Source organism: Tetrao urogallus, assembly GCF_951394365.1.
Source record: "Tetrao urogallus genome assembly, chromosome: 14".
Taxonomy (NCBI): Eukaryota; Metazoa; Chordata; class Aves; order Galliformes; family Phasianidae; genus Tetrao; species Tetrao urogallus.
The window spans coordinates 2063962-2078472 of NC_136827.1; positions in this window are offsets into that span (position 1 = coordinate 2063962).

Here is a 14511-nt window from a genome sequence, read left to right on the forward strand (position 1 = left end):
TGGTGGATGTGGGAAAAGGCTGCTGTAACTGCCGTGTGCTGGCTGGAGATGCGATGGGCCGTTCTGTAGAGCTGTAATTGTGCCCTGTTTCTGAAGGTGCTGTGTTTTGCGAGTCGAACTTCTCAATGGCACAAACCCAGCCTGTCCCAGAGCAATCCTCAGTTCCCCAGCCCAGCTCCTCTGCTGACAGCTACCAAGGAGCAGGTGCTCCTTCCTGGGGCCGTGTGCAGTCTGTGTGCCTGCTGGCACCTCCTGCATGGGGGTCTTATAGCTGCTCAGAGGGTGGGGATGGGAAGAAATGGCCAGCTCCTGAAATGAGCTTCCTTGGGGCAGCAGCACACAAAGTGAAGAAACCTCTCTGCTTTGGTTGCAGAGGGATGCACGTTGGGGAATTTGTGTCTAAAGTGCATTGCTGTATTTTCTTTGTAAGTCTGTCCATAGTGAAAGTTAGGCTTGTCTGTATGTAAAATACATTTTTCCTCTCATGCAGTTGCAAGAAAGTTCCTCATGTGATTGCTCAACCCTGGAATAAAACTGGCTTGCTGTGGGTTAATTAATTATAATAGCTTTTTTATTCCTGAATGGTGTTTTCCTGTGGGAGCAGTTGCAGGATACCTCATTCCAGCAGAGCTTTGCTTGTCATCTCCTCAGTGTGAACTATGCTTAAGGAAGAGGTGTTGCTTTAACCAGTGAAATCCATTGATCTAGGGAGAACGTCACTGTCCAAGCAGGGCTGGCTCCAGATGGCTGAATTTGGTCAATAGTGAGCTGCTGTCTTCAGCTTTTTGAAGACTGGGAGGCTGATCCTCCTCAGAAATGCACTTCCATCCACTTACCATCTTTCTGTGCACATCTGTGTAGCTGGAGGTGAAACTTGGCCCCAGCAAATTGAAGGCCAGTTCCTCTGTGTTTCAGCTATCCTGCCGCTCAAGGCTTGGAGCCGGAGGTACCAGGCCGTCCTTGTTACCTCCCTCAGTGCTTCGAGGCCATCATCAGCATAACAGAGCTGTGCCCTGTTCTCCTTTACTGCTCCACAACTGATGTCAGTGCTCTGACCAAATTATAGTCCCAGGGAGGAAAATTCAGCTTCCCTACAGCATTCCTGCAATTTCTGCTGCAGTTTCCCTCACTTCTCTCAGGGAGGCTGTGCTGCAGCTGTGAAAAGGTTGTGTTCCACACTGAGTACAGCTAAATTTCAGTGGTTGATAAATGGTAACGTGAGTCCAGGTTGTAAAGCCCTCTGGGCTTCCTGTGATGCAAGAAGCTGTGTTTTGTCCTGAATGTGGGTTTGCTGATAATTCGGTAGGATTTTCAGTGGATAAGAGACCTGCTTACGCTGGTTCTCTGCACAGTCAGAATCTCTGCCAAATAATTCAAAGGCCTGCTGCAGAGGGGGAAGAGGAAGATGGATGGGTGTTATAAAAACCTGTGGGTCACTGGAATAAGTGGGAAGAAGGTGCATGCTTGTGTTGATCTGAAAGAGATGCCAAGCCAGGTGTATAGCTTTGTGTCCTTAAGGAAAAGCCTTGTGTTTTTTTTTTAAAGCAGCTGCCTATTTAAAACCAGAACAGTTGCTTTAATGGGAGTTTTTAAGGGTTTAACTGTTAATTTTAGATTTTTTTTTATTTCAAGCATGCTTTCACAAAATTAACTTTTTCAACATAGAACATTTTTATGTCTTCTATGTTGATGCTCATTTGCAAGAAATCTATGTGCAATTATTTCTTATGTACCACTTAAATCTATCAGCCAACAGATGTCAAGAGTAGCAAAAATGCTATAATAATATTATGGTCTAATAATAGTTATAATGATTCTAATTACCTGGCATGGCTTTGAGAGAGGCAGACGTGGGAATTAGTGCAAATGAAATGTTTAAGGAGAAAATGGGCACTCTTCTGCAGATGTTTGGGCTGCACCCCCTCCTCCCTACCAGACACCCCACGCCTTTCCTTTCCTCAAACAAATAAGAACAACGTGGTCTGCTTTGAGTGTTAAAACTTTGTTTTCATTACAGTCAGAGGTGGAGAGCAGGGCTGGTGAGCAGTAGATGAGCAGGTTTCTTCAAATAGCTGTGGATGGGAAGCCCGGTCATTTTTAACCTTGTGCTGCAGTCTAGCCTTGCTTTCCTGCTGCCTGATGATTGTAGTGCACACAGATTGATCTCGCCTTGGGAAGGCTGGGGGAGGCTCAGCAGTCTTCATCTTTTACGCGAGCTGGTTGTGCTGCTTTTAAGTGTCGGGGAGGCTTTGACTCAGTCTGAGAAGCACAAAGCCAGACCCAGCTTGCCTTGGTGCTGCCATGCAGCTTTTGTGCTGACTGCTGTTAGGAAAGGGGGGCTGGGAGGAGTGCAGGAGATTGTGCACCAGTGCTCACTCCCTGCTGATGAGGGAAGGGAAGGGAAGGGGCACGGCTGCAGGTAGGGGACAGCCGTGTTGTTGGCAGGTTTGGCTGCTTTGCCAGCGACAGCTTGGGCCTGTGTGGGCCATAGCAGAGACTGTCCTCTGTGCAGGAGGGATGCTCTGTGCACCAGTTCTTCTGTGCAACTCTGATTCACCTCCCCTGCTGTATGCTTCCTTTAGGAAGGATCCTGGACTGCTTCTTCATACACTTAGATGGTTTTCGCCGATCCTTGCTTTGTGCTGTGTGTCTTAGGAGCTCACTGCATAATGAATTGCTTCTTGCCACAGCTGCTCGTTTTAATTTTGCAGTGATGTTGGAGAGGAGTGGGGAAGGATCCCACAGAGGAAGCCCAGGATAGGCTGGAAAGTTGACAGCTTTCATGGTTATATGGCAGGCTGAACTTTTTGCCTCTAACTAAGACATTCAGCATGCTGATAAGTCAGCAGGACCACTGGGAATTCGACTGTTGGTTGTTGATCCCCAGCAGGAGCAGCAGCTGTGAATCTTCCGTCATCTTCCTGTAGAAGGACAGATCCAGATGTGCCCTCACAGGGTTTTCTTTTCTCTTTCTTATGGGCTGGCATGCTCTGCTTCTCACAAAAGTGAGCATCTCACACACTTGGCTCCTTCAGCCCACCTTTCTCATGGGCTGGCACTGGAGAGGGCTCTGCCACCCCCAGTCTTTTCTTGGGGAAGGTTTGCCTTCGTGCTGAGATTTGTACTGCCATCGGCTCCTTCTGTGTGTGAGCTGGTGCATTGCCATGGAGATGGGAGCTGCAGGGTGCAGCCTTTCCCAGACTTGTGTGAAAGAGGATGCAGTCTCAGGCTACCCTTGTTTAAAGAAAATTATTTCTCAGAGTAAATAGTTTGTCTAAGAACAGTTGGCGTTGCCCCAGATGCTATTAAGGAAAAGACAAATCTCGGATCTCCTCAAGCCTGAGCTGTAAAGCTCATGCAATATTCACTTGCTGCTTTGCTTCTCTCAACATCAGACATTGCTCCTCTGACTGATGCTGACTCATTAACCTGTCTGTGCTTTCAGCCTAAGAAACCAAAGCTCCCTTTTTTTTTTTTTCCTCCATGTAAATGTTAGCACAGTATATCTTGTGCTGTCTGCCACAAGAGTGCTTTTCTACATCCCTTTTCTCAGTTTGTTGAGAGTTTGTATCTTCATTGGTCTGAATCCTCTGGCCTGGTTTCTGAAGGGCACATGGGGACACTGACCTCCTCTCTGCCATTCCTCCCACTCCCTCCTGGTGTGTTCTTCAGCACTGGCCAGTTTCAGGCCACCAAAGGAGCCCTCAGAGGTGCAGAATTCTCCCATATTTGATGAAAATGGGCATCCTTCTCTGGACAGGGGCTGTGTGGATTTGCCTCCTGTGGGCACCAGAAACCTGGGAGGAGGAGTGAGCAGGCCCCACGTGTCCTCCAGAGACGGGAAAGCACCAGCAGATGCCTCACTGCACTGCTGGGAAACAACAGCTGGCTGCTTGTGGCAGGGACGTAAGGGACCCTTTATTAAGCCTATGCACACGGTTTGATCTTCACAGCTGAGTTAAACATTCTCCAGTTGAGCTTCTATTGCTTTACCACTATTTTCATGCTTACTTGGCGCTCTGACTTCATGCTTATCAACCTGTGTGACACGAGCTTGTGGGAAAACGCCCTTCTTCCCTTTCCACTGCTGTTGCGGTTGCTCTCCTCCCTCCTCAGCTTCCTGCTCCTTGCAGTACTGCTGCTGGGTCTCTCCTGAATGCAAAAGAGCTCAGGCACCTCCGGGCTTGTCCAGCTGTGCCAGCACATGGCAAGTGCTGGATGAGCTTCTGCTGGCCTCCTGGGGGCTTGGGGATGCTGCCCTTTCTGCTCGCCTGGCGCTGGCATATGCTTGCTTTGCGTGGCTTCTGGTACGTGGAGAACCTTCCCAGCAAGGTCTGGAGGAGCCCTCCGGCACCTCTCTGCCTCATTGCCTCCACATCTCATTTCAGTTTTCATCTGTAAACATCTCTTTGCCCTTGCTAAACATTGTGTCTCAATTTCTCTCTGCAAGAGTATTATTTAATTTGTAAATGTTTTAGGACGCTACTTGAAAGATATGATATGAAGCTGTATTTCATTTAGTGTAATGATCCACTAATGCAGGCATCTTTCAAAGGCAGGCTAAGCTGTACTGTGGGGTTTAATTAAATTTTATTTTTCAAGTAAGCATCAACAGCTAGACAATAACAAATAGTGGACAGTACGCATACAACATGAATTCACTCCGTTTTCATTCTGGAGGCTGTGGCAGTGGAAATGCGCAGCCCTTAAAATGCACTTGGCCAGCTCGCCATTTCTGCTGTACTGTGTTTACTTCTGGGGGACTTTTTTCCAAGTAATTTGTCTCGTGTTTCTTGATCTCTTCCTGCCTGACCCTGTTACACTGTGTGCAGTTTTCAGCAGCAGCCTCGAGTGAGTTAAATTCTTCTGGAAGCTCCGAGCTTAGAAAGTTTTGAATATGCTGCTGTTGCTTTAATGCTTGATGGCTTGTAGCATTGTGTCCTTGTCAGGGTGAAAAGCTGCAGAGTGAGGTGCAAGGCTTGTGGTTCCTCAGTGGAAGTGCCTGTCTGCGGTGGCAGTGAGGTTGTTGAGTCCGCATTGTTGCATCCACATCAGGAATAAGCAAGAGGCTTTGCTTTAGTGCACTGCTTTCCTTTTCTTCTGATGAGCACGGAGTAATCAAGTGCAAAATGTGTGCAGAGAAGCTTGCAAAGTCTGCTGAAAGTCAGCAGGAGGCTGCTGCAAATCGTAATGGCACTCACAAGTGTGGCACTTTTACAAGTTCTGTAGGGGTAAAGCAATTCACTGGTGATGTTGTAAATGAGTTCCTTTGTTTGGGTTTTTGCAGAGCATCGCTTTGGGAGAGAGTGAGATTGCTGTCTGAAGCAGCTTTGAGTCCTCGCTGGTTTTCTGGTGGCTTGCGTGGCTTTTGTTCTCTTTATTGTTCAGAAAATTTTCCATTGTTTAAAAACATAATCAGAACTTGCTGAGAAAATCAGTGCGGGTGCCCTGGAGCTCCTCAGCACTGCGTCCATTTGATTTCTCTCTGAAATCCGCTCAAGTCAGAATGCTGAAAATAAGTAAACTTCTCAGAGGAGGACCTCCTGCCCTCTGTTCAGAGCTGGGAGTTGGAGCTGTGCTATGGATTTCCACCTGAAACTTTGCCTGCTGCTCAAGCATCTCCTTTAAGGTGGTTAGGTGCACGCTGAGGGAGGTCCGTGTCCCGTGCTTGTTGGAAAGCAGTGTGTGAAGTCTGAGGGAGATGGCAGGAACCTGGCTCGGCATCTGCAGCTGTAGCTGCCTGCAAAGCATCACTGGGAATGTCAGCCTCGCGTCTGCTAACCACCTCCTCCAGGATATTTTGGTGTAACTCTTGCCGTGTTATGGCAGTAGTCTGCATGTTGTGCTGCTTGCTGGCAGTGAGCACCGTGAGCACTCCGCGGTTCTCTGCACACGCCAGCTGGCCGTGCTTGCGCTGGGCGAGGTGCTCGCAGGAAGCGGCGAGGCTGGCAAGTCCGTGTCCTGTTCCTGTGGCTGGAGAGAAATCCCAGTATGCATCAAACAGCATCTGGATGTGACTTGTCACGAAACATCAGATGCTCTTTAAATAAGTTCTGCTGCTGAGGTTTGTGCTGGTGCTCCCAATACCGAGGGGAATGCCCTGTGCCTGCCTGCCTTGTATTTCCCATGTTCTTTGCTCTAGGCTTGCCAGTTTGTTCTTTTCTGACTTTTTTCTTTTTTTTTTTTTGGTTTATGTTAGTGTCAGTCAAGACTCTGTTGTAAGATTTTGGGACAGACATTGCTTTCTGGTGACTGGAGGCAGTGTCTCCTACTTCTCTCATCTTTCCTTTAGATCTCTTACCTTCCTCCGATTCACTCTGACTTTGAAATGAACCAGCCTCCTTTGTGGGTTATAAAGCTTTCCGTCCACCTCAGGCCTCCTCCTACAGACAGACTTTTCTGGGGCCAGTGTTCATCTCCTGCAGCAGGAGACATTTTTCTAGCTGTGGTTGGTCTCAGATGGGTAACACCACTTGAAGCCCGGTGGCATGGAACTTCTGGAGCTGGCAGATGAGTCCTGGGCTGCGAAATTTGCCCTCTTAACTGCTCTGAAGGCTGGTGTTTGCAGGGGCGGATGGACGATTTGCATTTCTGTAGGGCTGCTGTAGCCGTGCTGAGGCTGTGCTGGCTGGTCCTGGGTCCTGAACAGCCTTTGGTGGCTGAAGTGGGAGAGCTCGGGGATGGAGCTGCTGAGCTGGGAATGGAGTGGGACCTCTTGTGCCGGTTTTGGCACCTGCTAGCTGAATGTGGCAAATGGAGTGGCTAAAATGCTGCAGGCAGAACCAAAGAAGGACAAGCATGGGACTGATCCCTGTGGCAGAGGCAGCACTGGGGAGCCAGGGCCTGGGCTTCAGTGGAATGTGCAGGGCTGTGCAGCAGAATGGGACCTGCAGGGGGCCGGGCTGCGAGGCCTGAGTTGAGGCCAGGGTACAGGTAGTGTTTGGGAGCTCACCCAAAAAAGGGTTCTAGAAGAGGAACAAAGTGATGCTGACCCTTGGTGAGCATCCATGGTGGGCAGGGTAGTGCTTCTCACACTAAGGTTTGGCTGGGGAAGAGGAACTGAAATCCCTACTTATGCATGAAAGGTTTCCAAGCGTGTTTTGGCTTTGTCATTGCATTATCACCCTTTCTAAAAGGCTCGCTGGGGACCTGTGTTGTGGTTGCAGGGTGAGCAGGAGAGGGGTAGCAGAGAGGAAAACGTGCCCTGGGTGGGAAGGAGCTGAGGAGGAATGAGGGATGGAGGAAGGAAGCTGAAGTGAAGGAGGGGGAGAGTATGAAGCTGGCTGGGAAGGAGCAGCGCTTGCTCAGATGGATGATAACCCACTGCAGGCTGGCAGCACTTCACATTACTGAGGCTTGTCTACCAACATTAGCCTTCGTAATGGTTCCCTGGGATGAGTGAAATGCTGTGCTGCTGGATGAGGAACGTGAAGTCTCTGTTATAAGGAGCTTCAGCCCAGAGTGATAATTTAAAATCCAAGTTCTTTTTCGTAATGGATGCTCCCAGTGTCTGCCTCACAGAGGAGGTGCTGTGCAGGAGCAGATTGCCGTGTGCTGATGTGCTTTAAAAACGGAAAGTGGTCTGGGCTTTGTGTGCTGGGCTCTGCAGCTGGCCAGCACGAGACCCGAGTGCTTGGGTTTTTCTTTTGGATTTTTCTTTTGGAGTTTGGCAGCCGTCTGCTTCGGGGAGTGCAGTGGTCTCATAAGAGTTGATTTGATGTGACACATGACAAATTGCTTCTGCTGGTGGGTACTTGAGGCGCAGTTTGTTAGCTGGCAGCCTTGGCTTTGTGGGCACTGGGGAAGTGGGGCAAGGCACGTCTGCCCTCCTAGACAGCATCGTCACAGGAGTGCTCTTGCAGTCTGCTTCCCATCTCAGCCTTCTTTTTGCTTGTTGTTAAATGATGCTATTTGTATAGATTATTAATGTTGTTTGTGGGCTGAGTGTTCCTGCAGATGCTCTTGTGTTTCTGGTTGCACTTTGGGCAAAGCCTGCCTTTCTGGAACTGGACCCAGTTGCCATTAAGGATGCTTTGTTAAGTTGCTTTTCTTTTAGGCACCCTTTTAACTCTGTAATGAGGAGTGGAATATTACTCTCCTCAGCAGAATTACTATCTAGTAATGTTACCTAAAAAGTACACGTCCCCTGTGAGATACTGTAAATACGTTTTATCTCTTCTATTACCTGCTGTTTCAAGAATGTGTCCCCTAAGCATTTTAATCTTGTTTTCCAGACTTGTCTCAGGGTGAGGAATCACTCTTATTTGCAACCTGGGGCATAATTACTCTGTGCATTAATTTTGTCTCTTTCTTGTTGTCCATCTATTATTGCTTTCAAGAGAAAAAAACCCTCTGTAAATCTCCACCGAGACAGGACTGTCTGCTTGATTAGCAGGAGAATTATCCTTGCTAGAAATGCCTGTGAGAGAGCATCCCCTAGGTGTGAATGTGTGTGAGTGTGTTCCTCTGGCACCTCCACGTCCAGTCGAGGCTGGCTCAGCGCTTTCAGCTCTGCAGTGAAAGAAGCAGCAGAGCAGGAGGGTCTCTGGGCAGTTGTGACACACCTGCAGTGCTGGGTTGAGGCCGGAGGTCTGGCTGCTCAGCCACCCAAGCAGTGTTTTGCCCCCTGCAGCGCTTTTCCCCCAGTGCCCGGCTGTTATGAAATAGGAATTAGAAAGGACAAAGAGGGAAGCGGTTCCTCAGATGACCCTCTTTTGTCTGGGCACTAAAAGCCAATTTGGAGATTTTTGTACAGATGCTGTTTGCTTTGGTTGTTTTTTGCTCTTTAAGTACAGATTCAAAGACTTGGAGACTGGAGGCCACTGTAATTATTTCTTCCTGTAAAGTAGAATAAATGTTGGAACTGCTTAACGCACAAATGGCAGGGCCCTTGCCCTGGAAAAAGCGAGCCGTCTGACCCTGATGCTGCAAACCCTGAGCCTTGTGAATAGCCATCCCTGCCAGGTTCTGGCTGTACTGAGATTTCTCACGCTCTGGATCAGTCTGCCAAAGCTTGTCTTGGCGTGTGCCGTCTGTGGTCACTGGGAGTCACTGCAGAGGCCAGCACTGAAGCAGCCTTGGTTCACATGGCAGCTTCATTTAGAATTTCAGCTCATGTGAAAGCTGTGCAGTGTTTTGTCCATCTCATGGTAAATGTTGCCAGCGATCTGTGGTCTCAGTGGGAGAAGCCTCCTCTGTACAAACATGTCCTGCAATGGATTGCCTGTTTCCCTGAGCGGTAGAGCAAGATGAGTGTGTGGCATCAGCAGGATGGAGAGGAGGCTGCTCAGAATGTTCCCTGTCAGAGGAGGAAGTTGCTGCGCACGCTCCTTTCTTCAGAACTTAGAATATTGGTGGCCGAAAGTCTGCTGTTAGGTTTTACTGCAAGCAGGGAGATGTCAGGAGTCATCATGGCCTGCCAAGGAGCTGTACAGCAGGGCTGAGGGGCACCAGGATGAAGCTGAGAGGCTGCTCCTAACAGCCCTGTGGTGGTGAGCACAGCTGCAGAGCTGCTGAGGGGTCTGTGGGGTTGGAGCAGTCCTGCTGCATGGAAGGTTTACTACTTCTTGGAGGTACTCCAACCTTTCGTTTAGCAAAGGAAAGACAAATAATAATTGAGGGTTTGGAGAACTCAAAGTTTGGGCCTGGTGCCCTTCCTTGATTGTCACAGGGTGCTTTAGGTGCAGACTGCTGTCCCTCCCCTTCCTTTCCCCCAGGTGTGTGCAGGGGCCTGAAGATGTGCTCCTTGCTGAGGGTCTTTCTGTGTTCTGCACAGCTGTATCCTAGACTGGCAGCTCTTGTGGCCGTTGCAGTGTATGCTGGAACCGTCCTATGGAGAGCATCCACATGGACCCAGCAGTGCCTGGCGGTCCTGGGAGCACAGTTACCTCATGATGGCCAAGGTGTTTGCTGCAGTGCTGTCTTACAACCTGCTGGGATTTGTGAGCCATACAGAGGCAGATTCCCTGATTTGTTGCCATGTCATAAGGATTTAAGATTGAGGAGCTCTTTGAAGCATCAATACAGCATGTTCTGCAGTGACAAGATGGAGACGAGCACTTTCGTGGCTTTCCTTCCTCTTCCTCAGGGAAAACACTCTTTTGCACAGATCACAAGTGTGGACTCTGCTGGCGTTTGAAGAGACCAGGGGAATTGCAGAGACCAGCTCTTGGTACAGCATCAAAGGCTGCCTGTCTGAAGCACAGGTGCTCAGGAACCCGAACTCAGCATCCTTCATGTCTGGGCAGCAAAAGGAAAGAAGGTCTCTGAGCCTGGAGTCACTCGGTGGATCAAAGCTCTGTGTAGAGGAGGCTGATAAGGCGAAAAGCAAGACTGCATGGGAAGGTCAGAGCTGCGTAGATGGTGAGGGCTGTCTGGTAACGCATTGGTCTCCCAGGGGGATCTGTAAAACTGCTGATCACTGAGCGCTCAGTCTGCATCTGCCTCATGGGGTGCCGTGGGTGCGCTGGGTTCGGGGCGATTCTGCGGCACCCGAGCGATTGCTCCAAGTGTTTTCTGGAAGAAGAGCTGGAGGGGCTGTGACAGCTGTGAGGCAGTGATAGCTATAATTAAAAGGATGCTGCACTGTCGTATTTTGATCTGTTTTTTCCATGCATCGCTGTAAGAAACACCTAAAATAGCTCCATCTGACAAGAGATCAGAGAAGAAAAGTATTTTTAAGTTGTGGACTTTTTGCAGTTGATGGTGCATTGTGTGCAGGCAGTTTCCTTCCTTCTTCCCTGATTTTTTTATTATGCTTCAAATGGAGCCCAGGAGCCAGCAGAGAGCGGGGCATCCTGATCCTCGTGGTGGTGTCAGCACCTGCCTGTCTGTAGGCACCTCACAGGCAGGAAGGCAAGGAACATCCCCAAAGTGGAGGTGGCAGGTGATGGAGAACCTGAACGGGGAGGAGTTACCTTCTCTTTTAGCTTCCCCTGTCTATGCCTTTAGTTCTACGTTTGCAGTCTTTGCAGCTCTTTGCAATTTTATTTTTTTTCCGTTAAAAAAAAAAAAAAAAAAAAAAAAAAATTGCTTAATGAATGAATGTTGCCTGCTGCTGGCTTGTTATTTCATCCAGGTGGGAAATGCCTCAATAGGAGCGTGGGAACCATTGTGCAGGTGGCTTCTGTACTGACTGCACCAGGGCTGTGCAGGGGTAGCAGCTGTGGTGATCAGTGTGCAGGCTGGCACACACTCTTATGATATTAGCATTGCTCATTTCTTATCTTTTAACTGAGTTTCTTCATTGAGAAGGCAATATCTGAAGAGGGAAAGGGGATTATTACTCAGTGCGAGAGCCATGAGAGTGAATGTGGAAAGCACAGAAGGCTGTTCCCAGACAGGCTGGGAATGCCCGGCCCTGAGAGCTGCCTGGTGCGGTTTCCTTCATGTTGGAAAGAGCCCCAGTTCTCCAACATGAGCTCTCTGGGGTGCTGAGTCTGAGCTGAGGCAAGTAGGAGCTGATGGAAATGATAGGTACGACTAGGATGGAAAAACCACTCGATCTTGAGCAGTGCGTGGGGAACTGCAGCAAGGAACAGGAGAAGGGAACAGGCACAGGCAAAAGGAGGGGCATTTTTGGCTGATGTTTGGGAGGCAGAGGGGTGCTGTTTGTTGTGACAGGTTTGGCAGAGGGTTTTGGCACAGGCAGTGGTGAGCAGCGCAGCAGCTTGGAGCACAGGCTGTGCAGTGTGAGGTGCAGCTCCTCCAGCATTCATCTTCAGGAAGATGTTTGTCCCAAAGGTTGTCTGTGTTTCTCCTCTCTTTGGGCAAGTCCTAAGCTGGTAGAAATGCATGCTCCTGTGCTCTGATTCAATCTTTAGCCCTGACAGTGCTGAGCAAGAACGTCAGGCGTGTGTGCAGGCAGGCAGGCAGGCACAGAGCTGTCGTAACGTTGAATACATTTGTTATTTATCAATAATAAATGACAAATTCAGTTCTCTGATCTCTGAGGTGTGTTCTGGTTCTTCACGCTCCACGCAGTGCTGTGCAGCAGGCCAGACCCTCTGTAGTTGCTGTTAATGAGCTGTGGGCTGGCACAGGGCATACCACAGCCCTGCTCGGGCTTCAGGCACCCAGAGAATGAAGCTATGCCCTTGCCCTGTGCAGAGCTGCATTTTCTGCGGATGCTGAAGTTTCTGAATGAATTTATGAAGTAAATTTAATAAATAGACTAAATGATGTTCAGTGTTAAAGTGTATGCCATTTATATAAACAGTGCTATTTAAGTAACTAATTAGGTTTCAAAGAATGCTCCTGCTTAGGGCTATCAGTGTTGCAGATGTGTCTGCTGGGATCATGGGGATGATGGAGCTGAGCAGCTTCCATCGCTTGCTTCAGCACTCCTCTCTGTCATCCTCAGCATCACCGTGTGCTGGGCATCAGTACTGCACATGGTGGTGAGTGTGTTACACTGTGCTGTGGTCGCAGATGGAGCAGTGCAGGCTTTATCTGTGGATATGGTATGATAGCAGTAAATACAGTAGCAGGAAGTAATGTGACAACTTGGATGAAAAATTAGATAATGAGGTTTTAGTGTGGTGAGAAGCTTTGGCTGTGGGGATGCTCATTCCCCAGAATGCAGCCCAGGAGGAGCAGTTACAGAAAGTAAACTGGAGATTTCTTTCACCTCCTTGGCTGTCCCAGGCAGTGCTGGGTCAGGAGGACTGATGCCTTACAGACCTCTGCTCTGAACCTGAGTGCCTGCAGTGCTGGAGAGATTCCCTCTCTGCTCTCAGTTATGTTGGTGTAGGGCAGAGCAGAGTTAAGTGGTATTGCAGCTGTTAGAGGGGTGGACTGCTAATGTTAGCTGAAGGCTAGGCCTGCAGGGGCTATTCGTATTTATTGTTGTAAATTATTAATAGTGGCTGTAAAGATTGCATGATGCAACAGTGGGTGCCAGGCTGTGTAAGCACACATTTCTGCTATGGTTGTCCTTGTCTTCCCTGTACAGCTTTGCTTGTGGGACAGCGCAGGATGAAGTGCGGAGCTTCTGTGGGGTGTCTGCAGCAGCCTGGCAGCCAGCCCTTCTGGGGCACGGTGTGGGACAGAGCTTGGTGGAGCTCTCTGATCCTCCTGGCTGCCCTGCCATCAACTGTCCAAGTCCCACATTCTGCAGACCTGTGCCCAGAGATCTCTTTTGTCCCGCGTTGGTTCTGTCCTTGCCAGGTTCCATGGAGAAGGGAGGTTTCAGCCAAGCATCTGGGACTTGAGTTTCCCTGCGAGGTCCATCCAGAGAGAAGTTACCCAAGTGACCTCATGGCTGATTTACAGCCTTTTGGACTCAACGTTTCTCTCCATGTTGTTGTCCAAATTCAGACCCACTGAAGAGGAGGACTTGCTGTCCCAGGGCAATCTGTGCCCGAGCAGCAGAGTCCCTCTGTTACTTACTTGTGTAAACCTAGAAGCACAGCCTCCTTGCTGTGTGGGCTCTCTGTAGGCTGCAGATATGGCAAGGTGTTCCCACTACCTCTTCCTTGCGTAGGAGTGCTTTCAACACACCCAGCACAGTCCTGGTAGGAGTAAGTGATGAGGAGCACGCAAGAAGAATAAATGTTTTAGAAGTGGTTTGTTAAGTGATATCAATAGGACTATCTGTACTTCATTCCATCCTGAAGTCTGGCATGGGGTGAGGTGTTTGCAGACTGTGCGTGCTGTCCTGCTAGCTGTGTGTGAGGCACTGTGCTGAGGTTGTGCCTCTGGTGGGGGCTGGTGGCTGTCAGAGCGGTGGGGCTCTGCACGCAGCTGGGGACGTCACAGTGTCTCATTGGGATGAGATTGTTGACATTATAACGTTGGTTTTACACAGAAGGAAGCTTTACTCCTGCTTTCTTTTGGGAGTGCTGCTGCTCAGGACCTGTCTGCTGAAGAGGCTTTGGGCATGTTCCAGCAAAGGAGGATTTGTGCAAATTCCAGCAGCCATCTTGCAAAGGCAGGGAATGAAGTTTAGTTGCCCCTTGAGGTTCTTGCAGCTTCTTGCTCTTCGGCTGGCATCTTCCTACTGAGTCCTCCATGCTGGAACACACTGCAGGTTGCCACTGGCACACAGGCATGTTTGGAAGTCAGCACCTTTTCTCTCTTATAAGAGCCTCTGGGTTCTTAATACAGGCAGATTGTTTCCTCGTGGCTCCCATCTTGGTGATATCCAAGAAATCCTGTGCTTGATGTCAGAGGCTGCAATGCAGTGTCGTCAGAGGGTGGAGAGCTGAGGTGGAGCATCAGAACTGTGATCTGCTAAGCAGATACACGATCACTTGGGGCTGTGTCCCCCAAGAGACAGGTGTTTGTAGGCTGCTCTGTCTTATCCTGGTCACAAGAGAATGGTATTTGCAGTAGGACCCCACGTGTCTGTTTGGAGGTGAGGGCTGTGCCCACTGGATTGAAGCAAAGCACGGTGAGAGGACAGCAGTGTTCTCTGGATACCTGACAACAAAGTGACAGCAAACCGAATGCCGGGTCTCAGTGATTTGACTGGAGCAGTGGGACTTACTACAGAACATCTATTTCTAAGCA